Here is a 23,473-nt window from a genome sequence, read left to right as displayed (position 1 = left end):
TGATACATCCAGAGCAGGCTGCTTCTGGTTGATATTGCAGGGCTCTTGAGTGGGAGGGGTTAAGTACCTTACTTAAAGGCACTACAGCAAAGGGCAGAACAATTTGACCCATATCTGGTCCTCTGGTCAGCAAGGATTGGGTCACAGACACCAGTTCCCACCCATTGGGTAAAAAGGGTTCGAAAGTCACTGCAGCACCCAAAACCAACTTTGCAGAGGCACACATGTGTTTAGTCTTGTTCTTTGGACCAAGTGACTCCTGTAACGTGGAGCGATTGCGAGGCGGACGTACATGCTGAGAAGAGATTTATTAAGTGCAAATCCATATCTGGAGTGGTTAGTACGGCCCAGGGTCAGTGAGCCAACACGAGTCCGGGAACACGTAATAAACCAAAAACAATGACACGATGACAAACAGCGGCTACGGTTTTACACACAGATGCTAGTGTTACACACACTGAGGTGAGGATTAACAATGATCAGACCCACAGACAACAAGACACAGGGTTTACACACGCAGGGTAGTGAGGACACAACTAGACACAGGTACAACACATGAGGGGCAGAGAAAACGAAACTACGGAACGGAACCACAGCAAGGAAGTAAAGCAAAACGAAGACACGGGTGAGGGACACATGGAGGGGCCAACCGTGACTCCATTATCCCGAACACTGAGAATTACTGCAAATAAAAGACATCAGCAAACAATTAGACAGATTAGAGTTACTGTGCAGGCCTGACTGATCAAAACCTCTTCATTCTGAACAAAAACAGGAATGCACACACAGAGTCACCCACTGACTCATGTTTGCTCTTTGGCATACACATGGGGTGCCTTCAGAAAAATATGAACTCCCTGTGAGTATCTGGCCTGTTTCCAGTGTTAGTCCACAAAGGATGAGGCACCCAAATGGCCTGTGCACATTTACACACACACACACACACACACACACACACACACACACACTCATCTCATTTAGAGGAACAGCCCACCCCAAGCAGATTCTAAATCATTGCACCCCTCCCTCTGTGTGCTCCAACAGAGAGAAGGAGAAGAGATGGAGTGCACACACACACCCACACCCACACACACACACCCACACACACACACACACACACACACACACACACACACACACCCATCCAAAGTTGGGGTCTTAAAATGAGATGTGGACCGGACTGCACACTGCAATCACTGGAAGGCTTCTGAGCAGCGTCAACAGGACTTTGGAAAGCAGATTTCATTGACTGGCTTGTGGCGGCTTATGATCCTGTAGCCTAAGGCTGTCGGTTACATTTTATGTGCGTGCACGCACACACACACACACACACGCACACACACACACACACACACACACACACACAGAGTGATTACTGTGTAGCTAAACAACATTATGCACACACCAAACCCTAACCTTAATGACCAACAAAAACATTTTGGTTCTTTTAAGGTATTTCCAATCCAACTGCTGATACATCTGAATATTGAGGTTGTGTCATCTTTGTGGGGAGATGGCTCTCACAAAGTAACAAAAAAGATCTACACTAAATACCTGCCTCCCTCCTGACACAATCAATCACATCCACCACACTAGTCATATCCAAAAACTCCACCCAGTTCCTGGTTTGACCTCTGGGTGGAGAATGGAGATGTTGAAATACTGCTGAAGTGCAGTGTGTGTGTGTGTGTGTGTGTGTGTGTGTGTGTGTGTGTGTGTGTGTATATATAAAATCTCTAATCAGGCCAGAATCCTCTGACTCATGAAACACCACAACCTTAATCGCTTTGGTTGCCATGGTAAATCAGTATTGTCCACTGCTACCCGGCACCGTGCTTCAACGGGTCCCTCTGTATGACATTAGCAGGACTGGACACATTAACACCATCACCATGTTGCCTTAGTAGATAGAGAGAGAGAGAGAGAGAGAGAGAGAGAGAGAGAGAGAGAGAGAGAGAGAGAGAGCCAGCAAGTGAGTGAGAAAGAGATTATGATGATAAATGAATGGCTGTCAGGCTTTGATATGCGCAGTGGGAGGCATGCGCACACATACGAACGTGCAGGCGGAACTATGGTACAAAAAGGCATCTGGGACGCATTGCTCTTAGCATTCAAAGAAAAGCATTTCCATGGGAAGGTTTAATTGCTACCAGACCAAAGGTCGTGACCTGTACTACATGGGCTTGACCTTGTGCTGCGGCGCAGCCAACCTCAAGAAGAACGCGGGCGGTGTTAACATCCTCGCCATCTTCTGCTCTTACAGTAGTCACACAGGAGAAAAACATCATCCTAATGGATTTTTTCAAAATGATTGAACACATAAATAAATACTTATAAATACTTACCCCAAAACTAACACCTAAGTTTGTTTTTTGTTTTTTTTTCCATGAATTAGCAAGAGCACACAATGTTAAGGACATCATTTAACTAAATAAGACATCACAATTAGCTGAAGTACTTTAATCAAATGACAAGACCGTCCCACAGGAAGTGTAGCCTGCTCCACTGCCTGGCACAGAAATATCATAAACACATACAGATCATTCCTAGACCATAAAACGGAAGACAAGAGAAACTTGCCTTCTTGCACGTGAAGGCAACAGCACACAGCTGACCACCTCCCCGACTCTGATCTGCCGGTGCAGATGGGAACAGTCACGCGCCTCGGCGCGGCCTTTGCGGAGGCTGTCACCACTGGATGATCACTCACTTCCCCCAAGCCTGTCATAGCACGACTGCATTACGACGGATGATGTGGCGTCGCATTTATAGAAAGTCACAAGGAATTCCTGCGTCATTACCAAACATTAATAAGTCGCCTCCTTTTCTTACAAATGCCTTTTTAATGACTGCCTGACTGGGTAGCTGTTATAATTAGTCCCGCGGCTATAGGCTCCACCGCGGCTAATTAAGCTAAATTAGCGCTGCAGCTACAGCTGGCGTGATGATTGCACATGCCGCTGTGTGCCTTCCCCACCGCTCCGCAGTTAGCGCGACTGTTCACGGAGTCTCCTCCAAGCATGGCTCGCTGTCGTCGGCCACGACGCTCCCAAATCTGGGAATGACTGGTGGGTGAAACCCCAGCTATTCCCACGTGCTAATCCAGAACTCTGCCGGAGTTCTGGAAGTCCTTGTTGAACATTCTAGAATCCTGCCAATTATGATCTTAGATACACTTTTAAAAGAATAGAAGAGCTGTAATCTAGGCCATGTTTAGATCATTAATCCTTTTGTGGAGATCATTGTGGTGGCTGGGAAATCGCACAGGCAGGCCTCTGTGCTGAGGACTGTTTCACCCAATTTAACATTTTTACACTGATGAAGAAATACATCGTTACACAGCCATTTTTACTTATATTGTCCTAGGTTATGTTTACAGCCCAGTTCAACGTTGGTATTATTATATGGTGGAGACATTGACATGAATTGCCTATTTTGTGGTTGTTTCTGCAGACAGATCAGTTGCCAAGAGTTTTCTGTGCATTGTCACATGATCGATATAAGGGGGTTACAGAGAAACTTATTGTATTTATAATGTTAAGACTTTTTAAAAAATGCTTTCTTTGGTAATAAATTTGAATTCTTTGGCCATGTAGTTAAAATATAATTTGTCTTGTGTTTATTTTCCGGTTAATGTACAGAATCTGTGTGATTCAATTTCCCATTATTTTGCCCTTCCCTATTATGTAGAACTGGCCACCGAACTAAATCCCTCCCTCTCTCTCTCTCTCTCTCTCTCTCTCTCTCTCTCTCTCTCTCTCTCTCTCTCTCTCTCTCTCTCTCTATCTTTTCCTTTGTGGACTTAAATGTTTTCACCTCTAGGGATAATAAACCCTTTTTCTTTTCTACCATCACTTCTGTGTTTGTGCATTTTCGTGGTCCGACCATCACATTCACATCCAGGACTGCTGAAGAGCTGCGTTTTACATGCTTCCTTTGCTCTCTGGAATGATCTTAAAGCATGTGAGGTAAAATAGAGCCTATAGTAATCATACAATACGGAAAAACTCTCTCTTTTCTATGTAGCTGCCAGATGAGACGATAAGAATGTTATAATTAATATACAAAGCTCTTAAAAGCATTCACAAAGACATGCATGCATGCATGGATGCACGTGCATGCATGTGTGTTTGTGTGCGTGTGTGTGTCTGTGTATGTGTGTTTGAGAGTGGTAGGGGGAGGTGGGTGTGTGTGCATACACATATCTAAGTGTCTTTGACAGAGAGCAGACAGAAGGTCCAACTCATTTTAGTGGTTTAAACTCTCAGAGAGCTCTGTGTGTGTGTGTCTGTGCGTGTGTGCGTGACGATGATGGTTGTGATTTAGGTCAGGGTCAGATGGCAGGGTGCAAAGACATACTGATCGAAGTGACCACAAGAGAATGTTATTGAGCTTTTCAAAATTTATAAGGGAGCAAATAAGCTTTTTGAGTGCAGCCAGTGCATGAAAAAACAATCAGACACCAAAATCCAAAATCCACCCCACCCCACCCCCTGCAATCCACAACATGCCCCTAGCTAGCATGAGGTGTACTTTCAGTGTGTACATTCAGTAAGCATGAGCTGGTATGTGTGTACATTCAGTAAGATTAAGTCAGTGGTTTCAAATGTACTTTCTGTCACTGAAATATACGAAGTGAACTTGAAGCGCCAGTATTTTCTGCTACATAAAGCAATTTCTCCCACATAAAGGAGAACTTTCACATAACATGTCATAACACAAAAGGATGACATGAATTGTTGGAAGCCATTCTGGCGGGTCCGAATCATTCCATTCTTAATTCCCAAAGGCGCTCGCTGTCAGCCAATAACCAGTGTTCCAGACGTGCTTAAATGCTGAAACCTGCTTGTTGTGTGGGCCCTTCCCATCAGCACTCTGGGTTTTAAAGTCACAGTGACTGGGTGACAGGGTTTAGGTGCTCACTGTTGGTTTTACTTCAAAATATTTTTGCCCGTGACGGACAGGCCACTTAGACGTCCACATCTCTCACATGTTTAGTCTTCACGTGATTGTCTGGGAAAACAGACAGTTGCTCTGTCCGAGAGATATTACCTGATGATAATCTTGATATTTGCTACCTGGGTGGTTTGAATCTTGGGTGCATGAAATAGTTTGACTATCTTCCTAAATGTTCCCTCTTGATCTTCAGTGACTGTGTGACGTTTGCTCATTTTGATTTGCTTGTTTTTTCTTGTTAGCTCATTTTGATTTGCTTGTTTTTCTTGTCCTTGGTGAACCAATCTTTGTTGGGTCTCATTTAAAAATGTCCTTAATCTGTACGTGAGTATTGACAGAACATCTTGCTCTATCTGAAGTTTTCCTCCAATAGAATGTGATCCGAAGTTCTCACCTGCAACTGTTGTCATCTGACCCTGAAATTTTTCACTGTCACCTAAAACAATTCCAGATTCCTCAATAGACTTACAGAATTTAGCTGACACTTTTACCAATAGCAACTTACAATTATGACTGAACACAATTCAAGCTACTAAAGGTTAAGGGCCTTGCTCAGGGGCCCAACAGCAGTAATTTGGCAGTGGGGCTAGAACCAGCAACCTTCTAATCACTAGTCATGTATCTCAATCACTGAGCTAAACATCGCCTCATTATACATTTTTACATTTTGTTTTGACAGGCTATTTACTGTATTATGAATCTCTGGATTCTCCTATTCTTGACTCACTCTAGTTAGTACATGCGCTAATCCATTTCCATGTAGGTGGGAATTCTGCTATTAAGGTAATAAACTATGGTGGCCGGCAAGAGCCAATTTTGCATTAAGATAAAAGAGAGCTGAATCATCACCTCGTCCCTGAGCGAGCTCCCCCAACCTCTGCACCTGCTGCGCTGTTGACATCACCATTCCCTTCAGCACCAGACATCCAGGGGTCAGCAGGACTGTACTATCGACACAGCCACTTCACAATTTTAATTGCATTTTGACTTTGCTCACATGAACATGATAAAGTGCTAGAAGTCCAAGTTGCATCCCAAGTTGAACAGGCAGGTCACGTTAACACCTCTGTGTTGTCTGTTAACAGCTGGTGTGAGCTCTGAATGGCTGCAGTGGTCTTAAAGTAACACAGGCGCACACACACCCCGCCACACACACACACACATCCCCCCAAAAGCATTAAAATCTAAACTGTGATCCACGGAGTGTCTGAGGAATTCCCAGATTGTCTCCAAAGAGAAACAAAATAATTGTACAAGAGTGCTTAGGTTATTGGTGAGGGGCATTTCTAGGTTAGCAATTTTAGCTAGCTATGTTATAGTTGGGAATGTTGTGTTTCAACATCTAATTTTCTGTCCTGGCTAAATTCCACATGTAAAGCAAAAAAAAGAAACTACTTAGCTAGCTAGTAAGCTGGCAAGTACATTAAAAGTTCTCAAGTACATCAAAACATTTTATACATAAATTATTTTTGATTTAACCATGATAACAGGGCACCTAAGTTGAAAAAGCAAGCAAGCTAGCTAAAATAGCTGAGATAGCTAGGTAGTGTAGTCTGAGGAACTTCCACTGGGTTTCCATTACCCTGGTAGTATTTATTGTCAAAACAACTCATTATGATTCAGTATGAACTACACATAGCCATTTCTAAAGCATAAAATGAAAAGTCACGCCTAATTTATATTGGATTTATGATATATGTTCAAGTTGAGCTGTTCAGAAGAAAAAAAAAGTTATTTTTAAATATTAAATATAACCCTGTAACTTGAATGTGCACTATAATGTTGATGTGGATATATAGTAATAATAATAATAATAATAATAATAATAATAATAATAACAACAACAACAACAACAACAGTGTATTCAGACCTACAGTAAATGATCCACAGCATAATGTAAACCACTTCTACAGTCACATGATGTTAAGAACACATCATACTGTAAAAACAACAAAAATAACTTTCTGACAGCTTTCTGAGCATATTCATGATTTAAGAACATCAAAAATATTTGGACAGGGAAACATTTGAAATGTGGGGGACACATTTAATGCATCAATAAACTACAGGTGCCCAAATGAGACAAATTATGTCTGGAATCGTTCTGTGTTTCTGTGAAAATATTAAGTTAGATGCTGAAGTACTTAAGCTCCATTCAAATCCCAAATAAACACCAGTGTCCATAATACCACTAGAGTCTGTGTACATAGCCAAGGCACACACACACACACACACACACACACACACCAGTCAGTTCATCACCCCCCTCACCGACACACACACACACACACACACACACACACACACACACACACACACACACACACACACACACACACAATTAGCAATCCACTTCCTATACAGAAGTCATACACACATCACCAGTCAGTTCATCACTCCCCCACCCACAGATAATGACCCTCCACACAACAACTTAAATGTATGAATAAACTGGAATCCTCAAGCATTTGATTATTCATTTAAAATGAGACAATTTGCTTTTTCAAGAGAACATTATGTTCTGCCGAGAACCTGTACAGGCAGATCCAATATGTATATTAACTGGCTATCTATTCATTTGTTTTCTGGTATTTGGAAGCAACTGATGTATAAATCAGTCTCATAGTTATTCTGGGCTACATGGCACTGTGATGGCTTTGCTCCAACCACCATGTGCCTGGTGACACCAAGATCCCTACAGTGTCCCTGGAGAACCTGATCATTCTAGTGTCTGTGGAGACACCCCCATCTCTCCAGTGTCCCTAGTGACACTACTGATTTCTGCAGCGTCCCTGTAGACACCCCAATCCCTCAGGTCCTCCTGGTGAAACCCTGATCCCTCCGACGTCCCTGGTCACACCCCAATCCTGCTAGTGTCCTTGGTGACACCTACATCCCTCTAGCTCCAGGCTAGAGTGACCAGCCATGCAGATACAGGGATGACACACCCCTGAACTGAATACAGTCAAAAAACCCTTCCCAGAGGTGAAGGGCCTCTAGATTGGTGTGGGATAGTAGTTACTGAATAAAGGAAACCTCTTTTGGTCACACATACATTACCATACACACTATACAAGCTTTTCATCGTTTGTTGTGTCACGTTTGTTTGTTTTTTTCGTTTGTTGTGTCACATTGCAAAGGCAGGAGACAACTATATTTGGACATCATGCCTGTTGCACTTGGGTGTCACAGGGACATATTACTGTCATACGTGTGTGTTGTTTTTAATGGGTTCCTTAAACTGTTCGGGCCTAGCGCACGTGCTACAAAACTGCAGGCGCAGATGTCATTTCTCGCTCTCACGATGTAACCCTTCGTATGAATCCTGTTGACCTCTTGTCTTCAGCACGACCGTTCTCCAACGGCATCTTTCTTCCGACTTTTCAATTAATCGTCTATTTAGTTGACATTTGAGCAGAGGCGCATTTGAAAATAATAATTTAATTCTCTCTCTCTCTCTCTTTCTCTCTCTCTCTCTCTCTCCCTCTTTCTCTCTCTCTCTCTCTCTCTCCCTCTTTCTCTCTCTCTCTCTCTCTCTCTCTCTCCCTCTTTCTCTCTCTCTCTCTCTCTCTCTCTCTCTCTCTCTCTCTCCCTCTTTCTCTCTCTCTCTCTCTCTCTCTCTCTGTCCCTCTTTCTCTCTCTCTCTCTCTCTCTCTCTCTCTCTCTCTCTCTCTCTCTCTCTCTCTCTCTCTCTCTCTGCGTCTGATCGGTCGGCAGAAAAGCATCAGCGCTCCGTTCCTGGAGGCGCGTGACTCATGACTCGCTTAATGCAGCATTCTACCGAGGGCTTTCGCTTCCTGGGAATTAAATCCGAGGTATAAATAGCACCTTGCCATGTCAGGGCATCAATAAGCGGCATTACAACTGAAACAGCGCCCTCTTTTGGACAAAGCGCTCAGTCCGACTTTGGAGAGTACGGGGGTGGGGGGGGGGGGGGGGGTTGTTCCGCGAACGATCGCATTCTTCTACAGTCTGTGTGCCTTTACACCTGTGTAACTCTTTACAGTCTGAAACGGCAGAATAGCTCGTTGTCTAGACGTGCAATGGGGTTGTCAAATCGACTCTAAGTAAACGTTTTTTTATAAAATGTAGACTATTTCATCCACGACAGCAGCAGCGTCCCTGAAAGCAACCCCATGATCAGGCTTTTTTGAGAAATGCAACATGGGTTCTACGTAAATGATTGATTTAGTAAAACACTTCTGACCAAGCATCGGTGACTCATTTTGGAATTCTGACCACTGTGTTGTGAAATATGTTGGGTCCGTAACGCTGGGGCGACTACTAAAAGCTAATAACATATACCACCTGCCTAATGGAGGGCGAAGTGGTTAATGCCGGAGTTACAGAATGCCCTTACTTAATCGTTTGCGTTTCATACACAACGTAACATAAAGCTTAAAGTGCAAGCCAGGCACCATGTAAAAAAGCCATATATTTTATATTGACCAAGAACAGTGTGTGTGTGAGTGTGTGTGTGAGAGAGAGAGAGAGAGAGAGAGAGAGAGAGAGAGAGAGAGAGAGAGAGAGAGAGTTCGTGCGCATGTGATTCATTGCGCTCATTAAAACGACATTTATTTCAACAGACACTTTTAGTCCTCTTCCTTCTCTAAAGGTAACACGGTGCGGCTGCAGAATCGAGTTGTCTTTCCAGTGCCGCAAGCAAACTTAAAAGTTATTTTTTTAAAACAATTGCTGAACTCACCTTTCTTGACATCAAATATGGACGCTTCACGGTGTACCGGAGAAGTGTGTGCCAGTCTTCGTCTTTTCTCTAGTCTGCTCGTCCCCTTTCTCTTGCGTTACTACGGATAAATATAGTAACGATCTGGAGGACCCGAAAGAATGACGTCCCAGACTCGTTTAAGTTTAAACATAACGCAGAAGTTCATATAAACAGAGAAGAGTAGAGTTTAACCATTTCGGGATTTGCTCTGGGGGTTCCGTAACGCTGGTAACTCCTTGGACGAGCGCGTCCGTGAGGGAAATTCTCGGCAGGTGTACAAATCCGCATGCTTGCCCGTCTACCCTACACCATTCCGCGGTTATCTCACATGAAGTGGAAAGTGGAATTTTTTTCCCAAAAAAATAAAAATCTGGTTTTGTTTGCTTCCTCCCCCCTCCTCGCTACACTTCGTGCCCGCGACACGCAACGTGCGCTTTTAGGTAGAAATGCTGTGATGTTCTCAAATATATTTTAAAAAGGCAAAAAAAAGATCATTTCAATTTGCGGCCCGACTGAACATCATAATATGTTCTAGTGGTCTAATCATCACTTTAAATTAATTGTTTGACGGTTTTTTTTTTGTTTGGTTGTTTTTTTTTTTTCGTTTCTCTTGTGTTCAACTTGGAGCAGATTTTGAGATGGAGCTGCAGTCTTGCATAGAACGCGACCACACGTGAATCCGTCTGCGCGACGAACTAAAAGCAGGGGTCCAGACTGTTTTGTGATCTCCTCTCCACAAAGCTGTTGCATCCGTCTGCACCTCTCGGATGTTTCACGCAGACACTCGAGCGCGCACGCAAGCAGACACAAAATGAGGCTGCCCGATAAAGCGCAGGCTGTTGCGGCACTCGCTGCTTCAGGGATGAGCGTTCCTTAAAAGTAAAATCCGCACGAGCAGACGTGGGAACGTCTGCATGCCTCCCCCGTGCTGCCGGAGTGGTGAGGGTCGAAGCGGAAAAGCGTCTCCAAAAGGAGCTTCACAGCACCGACCGCGCTGACGACTGCGCAGTTATCAAACTCACGGGCAGATATCGCGGTTTGCCCGAACTGAAGTGAGAGCGCGAGCGGTGGGCGCAAGACAGAGAAGCGCTCGGCTCTCACGCTCTCAAAACAGGAGCACCCACGCGCGCTCACTACTGATGCAAGAAATGCATGTGCCATAGTGGAATCAGTGGGAAAGAGTGATTCCACGGGCCGCATGAGGCATGTTACTTCATCTTTATTGCCATTCGTAAGCATGTATATGGGAACCATAGGCTAACCACATGCCTAACCACTGTGCATTCACAATTTATATGAAATCCATTTACTGGCGAGAGCATAACGGCACGTGTTTTACCTTTGAATGCATAGAAACCAAGATGACTGGTATGTCTGAATAACGCGCAGGAAACCATTGGTTCAGCACCTTGGATAGCGATAACGGATTTACGGCAAAAGACAGGACTGCTACTCTATTGAATTATTATACGTTCATACGGTATCCATAAATAATCTTTGTGTCATATATAAATAAATGGAGAGAAGCCTAACCGTTTACTTTTTGACACTGCCTGTATGGAAGCCACGCAGTTTCCTCGACTCGGAGATTATATATAGGACACTGGACGAACGGCCCTGTATGCTCTGGTGCGGACTAATTGCGTTATAGCAATTTGCAGTATTGATCTCCGATAGCCCAGAGGCGTCATGACCCTGCACTGACAGAGCGCACAGGTGCTGTTTCGCTCTCATACCGGAGATGACCAGGTCCATAAAGCTATCTTTTTGAGCGGTTTTGTGAGTAACGCGATTTTCCAAAGCAAATAGATAGATAGATAGATAGATAGATAGATAGATAGATAGATAGATAGATAGATAGATAGATAGATAGATAGATAGATAGATAGATAGATAGATAGATAGATAGATAGATAGATAGATAGATAGATAGATATTTCCGTGACGGATGCTGCAGCTGCAGTTTCGTCCGTTACCGAGAACGGATCACGGAGAACGCTGCCGGCAGACCGCGACGCAGCGTGCAGAAGCAACACCGCGAACACTTAGCGAGTTTTTATGGAGAGACAGAGAGATCCAGCCCGAACGCAAAACAAATACATGACAGAAAACTGTATTACCGATTATTCTATTAACCTTACTGACTACGCCTCTTGGGACAGAAGCTCGTACGACTTTTAATTACACTCTTATTCCACCAGAGATCTGACAGAGAATGGGGAAAAGAGAGAAAGAGAGCGAGAGAGAGAGAGAGAGAGAGAGAGAGAGAGAGAGAGAGAGAGAGAGAGATGGGCACTTTGTCATTATGAGTGAAATGCCTAAATGTAATCTCCAGACTTATAAGGTCTGCAAATGTCAATTGTTACACTTATTTAAGAAGTGCAACTCCATCTCGACAATTGCACTGCTGTCGCAATGTCTGTGGGAGCCACAGCTTCACGTTAACCGCCTTCTCTAGCCAGGCAGCGTTCACTGAAGCTGTAATTCAGAATCAACATGATTCTGTGTTTTATACCAGTCATTGTGGTCGGGTACTCTGGTTAGGTACTCTGGTCAGTCCCCCTGCCAGTATTCACTACTGTTTTGGAGCAGACAGCAGCAGTACACACATTTTTAATCATAAGTATTCATTTTCTCTTCACTTGTGTATTTTGCATGTCCTCTCAGTGAGGAATTAATACCTGCAATGTTCAGATAAAACCAGCTGGCCACAGATCAGTACTGTAAGGGTTAACTCAGCTCAGTACTGTAAGGATTAACTCATATCAATACTGTAAGGGTTAACTCAGCTCAGTACTGTAAGGATTAACTCAGATCAATACTGTAAGGGTTAACTCGGATCATTACTGTAAGGGTTAACTCAGCGCTGTTGTGTTGCTTCAGGATAGTGGTCTTTACTGTGATTTTTTTGATCCCGATCTCTTTTGGAACAAGATAGTTTTTATTGTGTTTATTCTTCATGCTTCCTCATTAATGCCCCACCCCCAGGAGCGCCAGTACCTGTGATAACCCCTCTTCAGTCATTAATGCCCCACCCCCCAGGAGCTCCAGTACCTGTGATAGCCCCTCTTCAGTCATTAATGCCCCACCCCCAGGAGCTCCAGTACCTGTGATAACCCCTCTTCAGTCATTAATGCCCCACCCCCCAGGAGCTCCAGTACCTGTGATAACCCCTCTTCAGTCATTAATGCCCCAGCCCCAGGAGCTCCAGTACCTGTGATAGCCCCTCTTCAGTCATTAATGCCCCACCCCCAGGAGCTCCAGTACCTGTGATAGCCCCTCTTCAGTCATTAATGCCCCACCCCCAGGAGCTCCAGTACCTGTGATAGCCCCTCTTCAGTCATTAATGCCCCACCCCCAGGAGCTCCAGTACCTGTGATAGCCCCTCTTCAGTCATTAATGCCCCACCCCCAGGAGCTCCAGTACCTGTGATAGCCCCTCTTCAGTCATTAATGCCCCACCCCCAGGAGCGCCAGTACCTATGATCACCCTCTTCAGTGGGGGGGCAGCAGAACTTGGTCGTCTGCATCGATTTGATGTCTGACTCGTGCAGAGCAAGACTAGGTGCTACAGACAGTGATTCATTTGTTAAGCTAAATGCTGAGTAATGGTTTAGCAGCAACTGGGTCTCACACACCTGCCATCTGATGGAGAGTGTGAAAGAGAAAATATCTATCTATCTATCTATCTATCTATCTATCTATCTATCTATCTATCTATCTATCTATCTATCTATCTATCTATCTATCTATCTATCTATCTATCTATCTATCTATCTATCTATCTATCTATCTATCTATCTATTCTCTTATTCCACACATAATGTCCCCTTATTTTTCGTTCCTCTTTTTGCCAGGGATAAAAGCGTGAGGCTAAACAGATGATGAAACTCTCCAAAAAATGCTAGGAGACCAAAGCAGTGCGTGAAGAGAGGAAGAATGGTGGCATGCCCGTCAGGCCCCATGAAGAGAGAGGATGAAGGAGACAGAGAAAGACAGAGAGAGAGAACGTCAACAAAAACTGTTTTTGTCTTTGCACACTTTAATTAAAAAAATGAAATACATTTTTTAAAAATCATTACATCATCTCACACTGAAAGATGTTTCCATTTTCTCCAAAGAGAAAAGACTCATTTTCATTTTTAGCTGCTCACTGTTTCTGTCTATAAACCTTGTTTCCCGCAATTCATATATAGTGCATTCCAAATAACTGCAAACATATTTCTGTATTTTCCTTTTTTTTTTACATAGACTTTGGTATTCTGTCTCTAGTTCACTGTATTCACAAATATAAATCACATATACCAAATTGACTTTGATTTCATGCTAAGACATTTTGCTCAGGTGGAATTTAACTCATCATTTCAAAGAGGTACACTATAATCAGACTTGATTATATACTTCCTCTAAGTAACAACCTTCTCCTACAGGGACTAAAGTTATTAGGCATAGTCGCTAGCTGTGTAACATGTACGCAAACTCTGTCTGTCTGTCCTCACTGGGCTATTAGCCGAATGCGTGAAAGCTACCAGACAGAGAAAGTCTTATCTGAGTGGAGAGCGCCAGGCCATGGTAGACATGATGCCTATGAGCATATAGAGGCCACTCAGATACAGCAACTTCCCATAAACACTCTTCCCATACATCATCCATGCGTAGGGGTGATGGCCCAGAATCCTCTATGTCACCATCACACCTGTAGAACTGTTCCAGCACAGAGCCGCGTTTATGGGCAACCTACAAGGACCTGGCCTTGTAGCTCTTTAAAGTGCTTCGCAATTCTGGAGTCTCTTCTAAAGAAAAAGGAGACAGAGACAGCCAATCGTACAGAAAGAGACAAATCCCTTGTTTAGACATAGATAGGCCCTAGTGCAGACACAGACAAACCCTCATACAGACACACACAGTGTCACAGAACGCTCGCCTCTCGCGAGTCACGTGGTTTGGCCCGCCACGTGCAGTGGGAGGACCTTTGTTTGTAACCACGCCTGCACACACCTGCACCTTGTTCATATTTAAACCCGTGTCAGTGTGTGCAGTGTTGTTGATCATTGTTGACGTAGCGTATTCATGCGTTAGTATCGAAACGTAACTACGTAACTACGTTTGCCTAGTTCGTGTTAATGTTAAAAATTGTTAGTATGAAGTGTGCCTGTGTTCATTGTTTGTGTTTCACGTGAGTGCCACTTTAATCTCTACGTTTTGTGTGAATAAATGTTTGTCCATGTCAAGAGTCTGTGCGTCCTGCTCCACGCCCTTCGGCACTCAGGCCACCTCCTAGCGGGAGGTGTGACGCCTGGATCCCAGGAGATTGGGGGAAGGACTGTGACTGAAGTCCATGTCCACTCCGGAAGTGGAGGGGAATACTCTCAGGAATTTCTTGGGGGGGGGGGGGGGGGTAAGGCTATCAAGCCTGGGCCGAGGCCGAGGAGGACCGAAGGGCACCACAACAACCAGAAAGAGGGCAGTTGGGTGGAGCCAACGGGCTCTCCAGTGGGCAGAGCTGAAGCCCGAGTCCCTTCCCTTCAGCGGACTCGCCAGCGAGACTGGAGTCTGCCCAAAGCTCCGGAGGCAAACCGCCACTGGGATGCTCCTAGAACGGCAGGCAAGAGGAGGACTGTTGAGGAGGGTAGCACGTCCAGAACCGGGGCAGACGTGCACCCCCGCGTGTCCATTGAGGGCCACGGACACATTCAAGTCGCCTGCGCGGACGGCAGGCACCACGTCACAGCACCTTATATGTTTGTTTGTGGGCGCCATTGTTTGTTTGTGTTTGCGCCTTTTGTATGTCTACAGGCGTAATGTTTTTGGTAGCGTACCGGACTGCCCTGAAAGAGGCAGGGAAGCTGCCTTTTCCCCTCTCGCCACGAGGTCTCCCTTGGTGGGCACCAGGCGCTCGCCTCCCGCGAGTCATGTGGTTTGGCCCACCACGTGCAAGTGGGGGGATCTTTGTTTGTAACCACGCCTGCACTCACCTGCACCTTGTTTGTCTTTGTGTATTTAAACCCGCGTCAGTGTGTGCAGTGTTGTTGGTCATTGTTGATGTAGCGTGTTTACGTGTTAGTATCTAAATGTAACATCCATAATTATGTTTGTCTAGTTCATGTTAAATGTTAAAAGTTGTTAGTATGAAGTGTGCCTGTGTTCATTGTTTGTGCTTCACGTGAGTGCCACTTTAGTCTCTATGTTTTGTGTGAATAAATGTTTATCCATGACAAGAGAGTCAGTGCGGCCTGCTCCACGCCCTTCGGTACTCGGGCCAACACGTTACACACAGACCCTCGTACACAGACAGCCCCTCGTACAGACACAGACAGACCTTCATACAGACACAGACAGCTCTTTCTAGAGAGACAGACCCTCATACAAACACAGACAGCTCTTTCTAGAGAGACAGACCCTCATACAGACACAGACAGCTCTTTCTAGAGAGACAGACCTTCATACAGACACAGACAGCTCTTTCTAGAGAGACAGACCCTCATACAGACACAGACAGCTCTTTCTAGAGAGACAGCTCCTTGTACAGACACAGACCCTCATGTAGACACAGACAGCCCCTTGTACAGAGACATACCTTCATACAGAGTCAACCAACCTCACATACAGAGTTGCAATCAAACGTTTAAGGGAACACTGCAGTGGGAATTGTAAAGATGTATTGTAGCAGGGTTAAAATGCTTTGCCTCTAAGTTACACTGCCATTGGATAGAACTATAGTGTCAGATTGTGATGTTGCAAGGATAGGCAGGATGCGGGGACGAGGCACGATGAAACACTCTTTTATTTTTGTTTGTTTGTTTTTTTTCAAATATGCAAAACATACAGCAAAGCCCAAACGTTTTGCACATGTCAAACACCAACACACATACTACGACACACGAGACATATAAACCCAAGCCGATTACACATAACACGGAACAGGTGGAAGACACGAGAGGGCGTGGCAACACAGACGAACACACACACCAAGACGTTTGAGGAGGGGGCGGGGCCACAACATGACATTAGTGAAACAAATACTGTAATTGGATAGAACTATAATCACAGATTAATCAAACAGATAATTATGGTATTTTTTTTCAATAAGAATTTTTGCTTGAAAAAACTGGATAAAACTTCAATTATTATTCTAAAAAAACATTTATCAGGTAAATAAGTTGAATATATTTTTATATATAAATATATAAAAAATATTTAATATATACAAGCTACTCAAAAGGAAAGGAAATCAGTAAATTACTTGGACTGCAAAGCAAAGCCGAGTCTGACTGCCTGGCATTTGCCACTCCAGTCGTGGGGACTGATAAAATACTGCCAGTCCAGTTCAGCACTTTGCTATCCAAAGCACACTGATCATAGTCAGCAGACTCACCCTTAAAGTATGCAGGCCAGCACAGTAAACACAAGTCTTCAAGAAGGCTTCAGACATCGGTTATTAATACCCTAAAAACGTCTTTGGAAGTGCTATGAGAAGAAATAACCTTCCAGCCTCTCAGAGGCACAGAGAGCAGAGCGTACAAGAGGTACAGCGAAGACAATGGCACACAGGAGGGCTGAACGCAAGCTAGAGAAAACAGAAAATGAGATGGCAAACAAAACTAGCGCCTAATAAAGATGCCTGTACCAGGATGTTAATTATACAGCTGTAAGTTAAATAGTTTTTTGTAGAAAGTGTTCCAAGATAGGTGATGAGTATATAGATAATAGGCCAAGAGAATTATGCCAGCTGGTACAAGTACGTCACCCTGAGTGGCATTTTGGGGGTTTTCACATGGTAGTGATACGAGATTGTTTTATTGAGGAAGAGTGCCACTTTGATGAAATAATGCATTCGGGAGTGAAATGCTAATATAATAGAGTGGTTTTGATTTATAGGCAGTTTTATCATCTATGCACAGCAACACTGTCATTACATTTGTGTCTGCCTCTTCTCCTAGCAGGTGGATTCAGGTGTCAGCTGTGGAATTTGTGACAAATGTTACGTGATTACCAGATTCCAGATCGCCATTTTGCTTTGCTTCCAGACATTGCGGCGGAGCTCACAACAGTCGGGAAGAGCGTATTTCCAGTGGCAGACGGCATGGGAATGCTGGTCTAGGGGTTTTTGTGGAAGGTCCCAAAGTCACCCAACAAGGAGCGCAGTGCCTCTACTCACTTCGGAGGAGTCGCCGCCAGCAACCAGCGAAAGGCATCAAAAGGATGCTGTTTGGAGTCCAAAACTCTGAAGAATGGAACTGTGACGTCTAGCGGAAGGATCCACCTGTCCAGAGAGAGGGAGGTACAGGGAGGCACAGGCAGGTGCACATTCAAAGAGGATTTGGAAAACTGGAGGACCTATAATGTTCTATCCATTGTGCTCTTTTCCACTTTCCCATTACTTTCAGGCATGAAACATGCGCTTTCAGTTGATTTTACTGGTCAAAGAAGGGGGCCCCTGGGAAGAAACATGGCCATGTTGGAGCCAGTATGTTTGTGAACATTATTAAACACAAATTATTTGATTTGGTCTTGTTTTGTACTTGTGCATTCATAAATCAGCAGCTTAAACACTAGCAGAATGTATATATACTTTTAATGCCACGTCCACTGTGCGGTAAGAACATCTGTTCTCCAAAAAGATCTGGAGTTCTGAGGTCGGGATGGATAGTTTCAGAACCCATCTTGAGTAGAAAGCAAAAAGCACTTAGTCAGGCTTTCATAAAATAATAGGAGGGTAAAGACAGGAAGGTTCCATGTGATGTTTCATCTACACCCACACAGAGGAACACACAGACACACCCCACACACTGCTGGCCTATTTGATGGTTGTGTGATACAACAAAAGCAAATGGCAGTAAAGCATTTTTTTTTCATCCCCCCCCCCCCCCCCCCCCCCACACACACACACACATTCTCTAAAGTATTTTCCTCTCCAGAAGCCATTTCCTCTGCTGCTTGATATTTTCCCCCTCCTCTCTTACTTGGCTAAGCTCCATCCTGTCTCACGTGCACCTCCTTCCTTCCCTCTGCACCTACACTTTCATCGCTGAGAGAGAACGAGCGTGAAGAAGAGAGGGAAGAAGGGAGGGAGAGAGCGCGAGAGAGAGATCAAGTCATATCTATAGCCCTGAATCCATGACATAAGAGGACAAGACGTCCAACTGACCCTCCTACCAAACACTAAACGCACACAGATGGAAAACTGAAAGCAGCCTAGTGAGCGTACTGTCGAAGGAGAGCACTTGAATGCCAGCTCAAAAGTCAAAATGCCAGTACTGGAGGCCTTTATGTTCTGGATATGTTCTGGACTTTTTAAGGGAATGTCACAAATATCCACTTCAGCCCATCGTGTTATTTTTATCAGACTTCCCTGGGAAAATATGTTTTGGCTCAGTTGATGCAAACATAATCTGCGTCATGAGCTCATGGTAAAACCAAGGGTCACGGAAGAGCTGAGAATATCCCGTCTGAATGCTGGCTGCACAAACAACATGGAAGTCTTCAAAAAGCTGAATTTAGCCAGCCCTGGGTTATAAATATGTTTGTGTGTCAGCCAAACTGTCATCTGTCCTCACCCTATTGGGCCGTTCCGCTGTCTTTGACATGGTTAATCATGGGGTTCATTTATCCTCCCTCTTTAGTCTTGGCATCATTGACTCAGCATGGCAGCTTTGCTTCCAACTTAAAGGAGTGCTCATATGAACTAGCAAGTGAAGGGTCCTTATCTGCCCCTCACACGATCTCCACGGTTGTGCTTCAAGGATCTCCGCTTGGCCCTCTTCTCGTCTCTTTATACTCATCCACTAGGAGAAGTAACATCCTCACAAGGCTTCTAAGTTGATGACACAACATTTGTGGCTTACAGCTCAGCGGTGATGGCTACCCATCATCTGAAACTGCACCCCAGCTATTAGTCTGAGCAATTACAGATTCCCAGCAATTCCCCCTCACACCCAGATCTGGCCTTTTCCTTTCAGAACTCCCATGTCATATAATCTGAAAAGAAATCTTGGAATGGACTGGGACAATCAGCTATCACTCTCTGCCAGTACTACCAACATGACTCAGACATGCACGTTTCTTTTATATAACATCTTATATATAGCCATTTCTTTCCTGATATGTCACTCAGCTGTTTATCCAGTGCCTTGTCATTTCAAGACTGTTGCGATTCCCTCTTGGCAGGCCTCTCTGTGCACGACTAATCCAGAATGCAGCTGCACGACTCACACTGAACCTTCCCAAGTTCACACACATCACTCCACTGCTGTGTTCCCTCCATCGTCTTCCAGTAGTTACCCACGCCATATTTCATCCCCTGATTCTTCTGAACAAAGCCAAGAATGAGGCTGTTCCCTCCTACCTGAGAGCCCTTATCTCGCCCCACCCCATATCTCACACTCTTCATGCCTCTAGTGCAGCACACGGTTCGAACCACCACCCCTCAAGACACAAGGAAGACATGACTCAAGAAGTGTTTCTGCACTAGTGCCCAGATGGTGGAATGCTGTAAGTGTGTGTGTGTGTGTGTGTGTGTGTGTGTGCCACACCTAGCTCCCTAATTCATTTTTCCATTTATTGATTTATAGATCATTGTGTTTCTAATTATAGCCCATATTTCTTTTCCCCGTTTTACTCCTCTAGTCCGGACCTTTTCTTTCCTCGGGGTCAACGCATCACTCTCTTAGCCCCTCTGTAAGTCCTCTGAATTGAATAAAAACCCCTTTCGCGGCATTTTCCTGTGAAGCCACCTGATGTCTCAAATATTTTTTCCCCTTCTGAGGCCACCTGATGTTTCTCTTTTCATCTCTCGTTCTCCCAGGATGAATGTGAGTCTTTAGCGTGTCCATGGCAACTGAAGACTCCCTTCTCCTGTCCGCGAGCTCGAGTTTAAAGAGTCGCGGGCGTCTTTTTTTATTTTATTTTTTTTATTTTTTTAAACCGGAACGCTCCCTGCTGAGATGTCTCCTGGTTCAAATATCACTTATGAAAACGGCTGGTCCGAGAAGCACGCAGAAGCACGGTCACAAAGCTAAACTCGAGCATGCATTCCGAACGTGTACAGGTAAGCAAAGATATGTGGCAAACACACCAAGTAGCCAACGCAGAGAAAGGCGCACACATTCGCATGTGTAGTTTTAAGTCCTCCTTTCCTTTACCATATGTTCTTTGCCAGTGCATGTGCTTGCTTGCATTGACCTTGCAGACCTATAGAACAGATCTGCCTTTTTACACTCCACAATAACACGTTGGTGTCTTGATGCAAAGCCCATACACGATGACAAATAATCCTTTAATTTAACTTTAAACCTACAAGTAGTAATAACAGAATTGCCTGTAGCGAGGTATACACGCACTTGCGACCTCGGTACAAAAAGTCACGGTCCACCTCTGCCCCCTGCTGACTGAAGAAAGAAATGTTCGTGACGAGTACTAGCAGGTTGTCTGTGGTTCGCTAATTGCGAACACCCTGAGGGATAAACCACACAGAAAGTATTAAAGACGGTGAAAGACTGTGCCAAAGGCTCATAGTACTGGAATACACATTGTGGATAAACGCACGTGCACAATTTTGTGACCATTAGTAATTTTTTTTTTTCTCCAATCAAATATATATGCAACCCTGGAAGGTGCATCTAAAATTCAAAACTCCCGCTCTGAGCCTGCGTTTTATGCAGAAGACGTGGGAAGAAGTGTGCGGGGGGTCGCAGAAGTGCTCCGTGACACTGTTAGCAAGGTGCGGGGGGTCGCAGAAGTGCTCAGTGAGACTGGTAGAAGGGTGCGGGGGATCGCAGAAGTGCTCCGTGACACTGTTAGCAAGGTGCGGGGGGTCGCAGAAGTGCTCAGTGAGACTGGTAGAAGGGTGCGGGGGATCGCAGAAGTGCTCAGTGAGACTGGTAGAAGGGTGCGGGGGATCGCAGAAGTGCTCCGTGAGACTGGTAGAAGGGTGCCGTTGCTCACAGAAGTGCTCCGTGACACTGTTAGCAAGGTGCGGGGGGTCGCAGAAGTGCTCCGTGACACTGTTAGCAAGGTGCGGGGGGTCGCAGAAGTGCTCCGTGACACTGGTAGAACTCCAATGTTTAATAGAAGGGCACGCTAAAGCCAGATCACACGCCATACATTATACACACCTTACATTATACCACTGTGTCTCCAAATGCTCGAAGCAGACAGCAAAAGAGAGCTGTAACAGCAAACGGATCTAGTATAATTAAATATAATTAGATTATACAATACAGTTAGATGCTTATAACACAAGTGCATTAAGTTTTTCTAGTAGAGTAGAATGTGCGCTCATTTAATATGCACATCTGATCTACTAAATTACAATTTTAGGATAATAAGCAGGAAAGCACGTCAAAGTGTTTAAGTTACCCTGGAATGGAACATAAAACTGATGGTAACCGTGCGACCCCATGCAAAAGGGGCAACAGTGTTTAGTTCCCGTTCATCAGTCATAATTATCACCCGGTGTCAATTAACCACTGGTGTAAATTCAGTCGTGCCCGGGCGAAAGAGAATCCAGATCGACATGTAAATGAAACAGTACATGTTAAGCACCCACGCCAAGAGACGGGTTACTGATTATCCCCAGTCGTACCAGTGGTACGCTGAAAACCTGCAGTTGCGTAAAAATGTGAAGCATTTGTGACTCAGAAGAAGGACACTGAAAAGCTGAGCACTTTTCTACGTCCAAGTCATGGCACAGCAGGAATATCGTATCTCTCAGCCCGTAGCTGTTTATAGCTTCTTCTCTTCGCTTTTTCTTACTGCTGCAGTTGCAACGTTTGCCGTCATACTCTCTCCAAGCAGACCAAGAACAAACCTTTAAAATACATTTGTCAGCGAGCTAAATGGGTGTGAGCAGAATTTTGTCGATGACTGTATGACCGAGCATTTTTGGAGAAAATAATTCTCACAGGTCCAGGTGTCATTTAAAAATGTTTTGTTTTTTGCGCAATGATTTTCTATTATACAATCATATGCAAAAGAGAACAAAACGTGATAGGACCACACAAACCGAGTCCACATTTAGGAATGAGGCAACGTGTTACCAGACCGCTGTCTAATCTTAATGTCATGTTCAGTCTGTTAATATGTTTTATGAATTTGGCCTTAACTTCACTACTGTGTATAATCTAGTTATATTACAGCCTTGATTCGACATGTAAAATCAGACGAGACTAGTCATAAAACCACTGCTACACAGCAGGACACCCTATTACAATATTTTTTTTTAATGATTAGGTCATTAAAAATTGTGTGTGTTCTCTGTAGCGCACACTATATTTCACCTCAAAGGGGGACCCATTAGTCTTCATTTTCAGAACTTGACTGACGTGCAGTAAATCAGGGCTTGTACACAGAATCATGCTGACAGCCTAATATTCTACCAGTCACCTGTCCTCACATGTACACCATAAACTGACATGATGATCCTCTAATGTTCTCATAAATGCCCCTTTGTCATATAAGGTGAAGTATGTGTCAGTCATTTCTATGACATTTAAATAAACATTGTGTTTCACACACACACACACACACACACACACACACACACACACACACACACAGAACCGCAGATATATGAGTGTAAATTCTACAGTGTGACCTTCAGTGTCTGTCTGTCCTCATACTTCAGATAGCTTAATCATTCTCTCAGTCCCTCACACTCAATTTCCATGGTTTGTTCTTTCTCTGTGTTTAGCTGTCATTAGCAGGACTAAAGATTCCTCCTCGTCTCTTCCACTGAACTCCTCTGTCCTTCATCCTCTCAGTTTGCTCTTCATCACTACCCCAACCCACGAGT

General features: G+C 44.4%; 1 protein-coding gene across 2 annotated transcripts in view; it reads right to left on the bottom strand.

Moving 5' to 3' along the window:
• Positions 1-10,556, bottom strand: part of LOC113580342 (voltage-dependent T-type calcium channel subunit alpha-1I-like) — a 120,695-nt gene extending 110,139 nt beyond the window's left edge. For both annotated transcript variants that reach the window (XM_035532706.1, XM_035532711.1), the window contains exon 1: positions 9,662-10,556. The gene's annotated coding sequence lies outside the window, so the exon portion shown is untranslated. The remainder of the gene's footprint in view (positions 1-9,661) is intronic.
• Positions 10,557-23,473: the final 12,917 nt, after the last annotated feature.

This window comes from Electrophorus electricus, chromosome 1 (genome assembly GCF_013358815.1).
Source record: "Electrophorus electricus isolate fEleEle1 chromosome 1, fEleEle1.pri, whole genome shotgun sequence".
Classification (NCBI taxonomy): domain Eukaryota; kingdom Metazoa; phylum Chordata; class Actinopteri; order Gymnotiformes; family Gymnotidae; genus Electrophorus; species Electrophorus electricus.
This window is presented reverse-complemented; position numbering and strand designations above follow the sequence as displayed.